At 42.0% G+C, this 6086-nt stretch overlaps 1 protein-coding gene across 5 annotated transcripts in view; it reads right to left on the reverse strand.

The window, feature by feature from the left end:
• LOC137446909 (beta-1,3-galactosyl-O-glycosyl-glycoprotein beta-1,6-N-acetylglucosaminyltransferase 7-like) overlaps positions 1-6086 on the reverse strand; it is a 30287-nt gene that overhangs the window by 19817 nt on the left and 4384 nt on the right. The gene's annotated exons all lie outside the window — the stretch shown is intronic.

A 6086-nucleotide genomic window follows, 5' to 3' on the forward strand; every position in this document is an offset into this window, starting at 1 on the left:
GTTCCAATGCCTCACCACTTTTCAACAAAGAATTTTTTCCTAATGTGCAATCTAAACCTTCCCTGGCACAACTTAAGCCCATTTCATCTCATCCTGTCGCTAGTTACCTGAGAGAAGAGACCACCACCAGCCTCACTACAACCTCTTTTCAGGTAATTGTAGAGAGCAATGAGATCTTCCCTTAGCCTTCTCTTCTCCACTCACCAGCTGTGTCAGGAAGTTCTCTTCCATACAGTCATCTTAGAATGTTTCTTCTCTGCTGTGCTTTATATCCAGCAGACATGTGGTGAAGTTCCCCATGAGAACAAGAGCTGGCGATTTGGAGACATCTGCCTGTAGAATGCCTCAGCAGCCTCCTCATCCTGGTTGAGTCATCTGTAACAGACTCCCAACAGGATATCTGCCTTGTTAGCCTTTCCCCTAGTCCTTGCCCACAAGCACCTGACCTTACCATCACAGTTGAGTTCTACACAATCAAATCACTCCTTTAATACACAGTGCCACTCCACCACCTCTCCTTCCCTGTCTAACCTTTCTGAAGAGCTTAGAGCTAGCTATTCATTGTAGTACTGCAGTCATGACAGTTGTCCCACCACGTTTCTGTGATGGCAGCTGTGTCATATCTGTCCTACTGCACAATGGCTTTGTAGTTCCTCCTCTTCTACAGAATGATTTAGTGACTGAATATTTGAATCTAATAATTGCTACATGAAATGACCAGAGGGAGTGATGGAAGCTTTTCACCTTCCTTTTCTTCCTCTTAAAACAGGCTTTTGTCAACTTGGCACAAACTAACTAGAATAGAAATGGCTTTCAAAACCACTGTGTAATTGTTACCTTTGTGTTTGAAAACGATTCATTATCCTTGTAATTTACCTTTTAAAGTGTCCCCACTTATAATTGGCAATAGTTAATTGGAGATTCAGATGCTGTGCTTCTATTTGCATAGGTGGTCGCCGTGATTCAAAGATGCTGAATGAAACTGCTAGGATTGCATTGTTATTTTGATAGGTATAATTAAAAATTGGCTTGTTGTAGAATTTATGTAGTGGTAAGCATTTTTGGTTTCCAAAGATGTGAACACATATATACATCACATCAAACAGTTTGAGGTTTACTTGAGCTTCCAGGAAGCGCTCGCCCACGTTTTTTATACATGTCTAGCAATTGGCTTTGTTCTCCCTGTTCCCTGTTCTTTTCCTCTTCATTATTATCCTTTATTGTTTGCTAGTGACAGATAATGGAATTAGTGCATATAGGAGGCTCTTTATTTGCAGGTGAATTCTGTTTTGACAATCCATGTTAAGGTCCTGTTGGTGTTTCATAGGAGTGCGTTTTTCATCTATTTAAATTGGTTATAAATCCTAAGGGGAGTTACTGCGTTTGATTTAGCTGTTACTTTGCTAAAGAGTAATATACTTTGCCTAACATACTATTAACCAAAGGAAAGCAAAACTGTGTATTATATTCTCTGCTGCTGACCTGGTAACAGGCTTTGCAGCTCATTGGGGCATGGTAGTGACTTTTTTGTTTCTTTCTCAATCTGAGCTGCTCATCTAGTGAAATAAGTTCATGACTACCGTGGCCTGGTTGCTGTACAGATTGTTCATGCACACTTGGGTTGATTATCTGGCATTGAGAGTTTGTTTGTGCTGTGCCACTTTGTCAGGGTTTTGTTTGGTAGTTTACCATCCTGACTTTGTGGAGGGAGTTCTTAAGTCGTTTATGGTTTATAGCAGCGTTGTCAGTGACTAATGAAGTAGTCTCTTTCCCTTTACAAAAAACAGCTGTGGAGGAATGTGATATATTGTTGGCATGTGATGCAATTCATCACCACAATTGACTTTTGTTAATATAAAATAGAGGAGCAAAAAAACTGACACTTCTGTTGTTGGCAGGCTGGGTTAGGCAGTTGGGACTGGAACGTTGACTTGGCAAGTTTTAATAGATTCAAGTCAATAGTTTGCTGGAGGATGTTTGCTTTGTTGTGGTTTGCCTTTTGTGGGGGAGGGCAATTTAATTTTCTTTTAACCTAGGTGAATTTGAATGTTGGTGAAAGTTGAGGACTGCAGAACTCTTAGAATCTGAAGCCTATATTTTTTGAGATGCCACATAAGTCTCCCACAGCACTGCATCCATGTGTCTCTCTGTTCTGGGGAGTTCACAGAACAGTTAGTTCTCTTTCCATGATGTTCAAGCATTGGCCTCTCTTTTGAAGAGCTTAAAAAGGCTCCAATTAACATCAGTTGTATAACAGGGGGCTTTTCCTGTATGTGTGTGTATGTGTGATGTGGAACCTGCCCACTGGGAGCTGGACTGAAATTCAACAACTTCCTTCACATAGCAAATAATTGAATGGTGGTCATGAAACTCAGCCTAGACATGCAGTAGTGCAAAGGGACTGTAAAGCTGTGTATCCTGATATACAGTCCTGGGAACCCTCTGTCTTGTGCACACTGGCAGAGCGTTCAGACCTTCCTTTTGATATTGATAGCTTTGAAGATGAAGACCTGAGGATGTTCACGTGCTCAGACACAGCAGAGAGCAGTCTGGTATCAGCGTTCAGTTTTCTCACTGGTCACAGCTTTATTCCCTGGTCACACCAAACTGGATGTGATGTGTTGTGCTGTTTTATGGGACATCCAAAACTACCTTTCCCCAGTCATCCATAACAGTGCCTGTAAGCCCAGATGCTGTGGAGCAGCTGTCATGCCCTACTGCAGCTGATAAACCAACTCGTGCTTGCCTGGACCATGTGCTGATCCATGAAGAGGACTGGAGGCACTGACGCTGCCTTTTTTGGAGGACAGTGAACCTTGTCTGCCTTGAACCTTGCCCACGTAACATCCTGGAGCTGACAAAAGTGAGTTTTGGGGTGGATTGCTCTTTCTTGGCTCTGCACACTGCAGCAGAAGATGCCTTCCCTCCTTTACACCACACTCTCTACTCCCTCCATTCTTCGTGCCTGTTCTGACCGCCCTACGTTGCCACTACCACTGGCTCCTTCCCCTGCTTTCACTAGCAGTTAGCCTGGAGGTGGGTGCTGACCATCCCGAGTCCTGCAGCCTACCCCTCTCTAAGGGCATTTCTGTTGCTGTCTCTCCAGCCATTTTTTCCACAAGACCTCTAAAACCTGTGTATCTTCAATAGTTTAGCATCCCAGTGAATCTCAGCTGAAATTAAACAATGGTTTATAATGTGGCTGGTACAAGTGAAGGTATAGGAGCCCTGAAGCTCTAAAAATAGACTTAAATTCTTCAGGCAAAAAACCAGTACCTCAGGCAAAAAAAAACAGTACCTCAGGCAAAAAAAAACCAGTACCCCAACAGCCATCAGAAAGGCTGAGCTGAAGAGGAGGAACACACAGTGTCTCTTCTGGAAAGACTGGAGTTTAGTGACCTCCTGCTGCTAAAACTGTAGTTAGTAAGCTTGAGGGGAAAGGGTTTATTTTGTAAGGCTATGTTAAGTTTTATTTCCCTTGACCATTTGTTTTTCAAGAAGTAATTGTAGGACTGTCTTCTCTCTAATGGGAATAAAGTTTGAGAGGCATATAGTGGGAAAAATGCATGTGGTTTGCTAGGATGTTTGGGAGATTTTATAGGAATTACAGAACCTCGCTGCTTCAGTCTCCAACTTCCATGCCATGAGATCATCACATGGTTGTCAAATTGACACACACACAAAAAAAACCCAACAACAACTTAAAGTTCCCTTTAAAACATGATGCTTGTTAGATTAAAATACTTCTTATTAATGCCCTATTCTTAGCTAAACTGGATGAACACAATTGCCTTTAAGAGTCCTGCCTGCCTTGCCTTGCAGCCAAGACGCCAGTTGCAGTTGGTGTATTTTGCTCCAGATTCAGAACAGCAGTGACCCTGCCAAATAGTTTCTTAGTTGCATTTAAAAATAAAAGGGCTGTTTATACATCACAATCCACAGAGGGTCTGAAATCAGTATGTCCTAAGATGAATACAAATCATAGACAAAAAGTGTTTTGTTGGAAGGCCTCACAAATATGGAACTGATTACTGCTAGACAGCACAGATTTCCTTCTGTAAGATGGAACTGATATAATTCCTTCCTGACAGCTAGAAATTATAATTGAGCTGGGGTTGTTTTTTTTTTCAGTGTTTTAAACTTTAGCAACCTTCAAAATGAGCAAGAGGGATGGAATCCTAATCCATTGGCAGTTGGTGGGAATTCTGCCTATAAAATGGGGTTTTAATATCCATCCAACTGCCTGCTTTCTGTGGGGGTACTGCTAACAATTTCATAGCTGTGTTTTTTGTCAAGCATTTAACTTCATCTGGATTAAAATACCTCTTACAGGTCAGTGACAGAATTCAATTTGCAGGCTGACCACAGATTTTTGGGGGGGCAAGAACTGATTTCGCTATGACATGGAGTAAAGCGAAATTCTGTTTTAAAAATAGCGTTCTACCATCTCTGTAACACATCCAGCACAACTCAGCCTTTCTCTACTATTCATGATCTCTCTAAGAGGTTCTCTTAAAAGTTAAGGGTGTGAACTGGTGTAAAATAAGCCCTTCCCCTTGTAGGAGCACTCATCTGTCAGAGTGTGCTACTGCTTTTTCCACTCATTTTTCCCTTCTTCCTTCTCATTTGCCTCCCCTGTCTGCTGCCTACAGAGATCAGAGAGTTTTGCTTAGTGATGATCAGAAAAGCAGAGAGGAATCAGGGTGATCAATGCTCTGGTTTTGCAGCTCTGTTTGGTCTTTGGGGCTGATTTGCTTTTGTTTTGCAGCCAGGACAGGCTGCCTCATCCAGATGAACTTTATCCATCCTCCAGGCCACATCCTGAATTTGGTGGCAGTTTGGGTCAGGACCAGATTCATAGCTTCTCTCTGTACAGGTTACTTATTTTAATCCTTGTGTGGCAGTTTTTGAAGAGCAGAGTTGTATCTGCAGCAAAGAACATGAGATTGTTCAGCCTTTTTCCATGTTGCTGCTATGAGGGTGCTTCCTTTTCCTGCTGTGATCTTGGATGGCTGTCCAATCCTTTGCTCCCTTCTCTCCCCTGTAAGTTATTTCCTCACTGTATAAGGATGACTTAAGACTTAATTATTATGTTTGGAGGACGGAATATGTCCCTACCAGGTCACAGTGTCATTTGCAAACAGGAATGGTTTTTCCATGGGCTGTTAAAGGCTGATGACTCTGGAAAGAAATACGTTGTTACCTTAAAATAGAAACAACTTGACAGTGTAAGTTTTCCTAACAGTCATGACTGTCGCATTTTTCTGCCATGAGTTTCCTCTTTTATAATTAAAAGCAATTCCAAGGAATCACTTTGTCTCCACTTTGCAGTGATAAGTGGGGATTGACATTTAGCACTGAAAGGGCTGCATTGACCAGGATGGGTGTAGCTTTCTTCAACTTGCCTACAAAGCTAAAGAGATGCAAAGCAGGTTGTTGCTCAATTCTGCTGACCTTAGCAGCTAGGTAGGACAAATTAAAGAAAAAGGGAATATCTGGCCTCAGCCTTGGTATTTAATGGGTCCCAAAATGTGCTGAACTCTTTAGTCTAAATGGTCTCTTTAGTGTGGTGTCAAAGAAGCTAAAAAGCAAGGGAGCTTCCTTCATTGTTTAAACTTGTTTAACTCCTGTTAAGGCTAATGTACATTTATTCAGACTGACAAAGTGCTGAATTTACACAACAGGGGTAGTAACAATTAGGTCAGATACTTTTTAAATAGCAGTGGGGGGTGGGAATAATTTGCTCTTTTATTCTCATGGATGGAAATTATTATTAGCCAACTGCAATACCTGCTCTTCTCACCCACTACTATTCCTCCTGCATGTCTCTGTGCCATGTCTAGCTCCATCCCGTCTGTTCGAGCAGCAGCATGTTAGCTGTGGGGACGTGGCATTACTACTGTGATCCCATGTGTTTTAGTAAGCCCATAACTGTCCTGTGAATCTGACTCTCCTCTTCCCTGCTGGGATCTGACCCAGGCCAATAAATTATACTAAGAAAGAGGATAATTCAATCGTTAAAAATACGTTTTCCACTCGAATTTATAAAGTTGAACTCTAATCTTCCACGGTGCCCAGTTAGGGCT

Source organism: Melanerpes formicivorus, unplaced genomic scaffold (assembly GCF_026170545.1).
Source record: "Melanerpes formicivorus ecotype bairdi unplaced genomic scaffold, bMelFor1.0.p_v2 SCAF_19, whole genome shotgun sequence".
NCBI classification, from domain to species: Eukaryota; Metazoa; Chordata; class Aves; order Piciformes; family Picidae; genus Melanerpes; species Melanerpes formicivorus.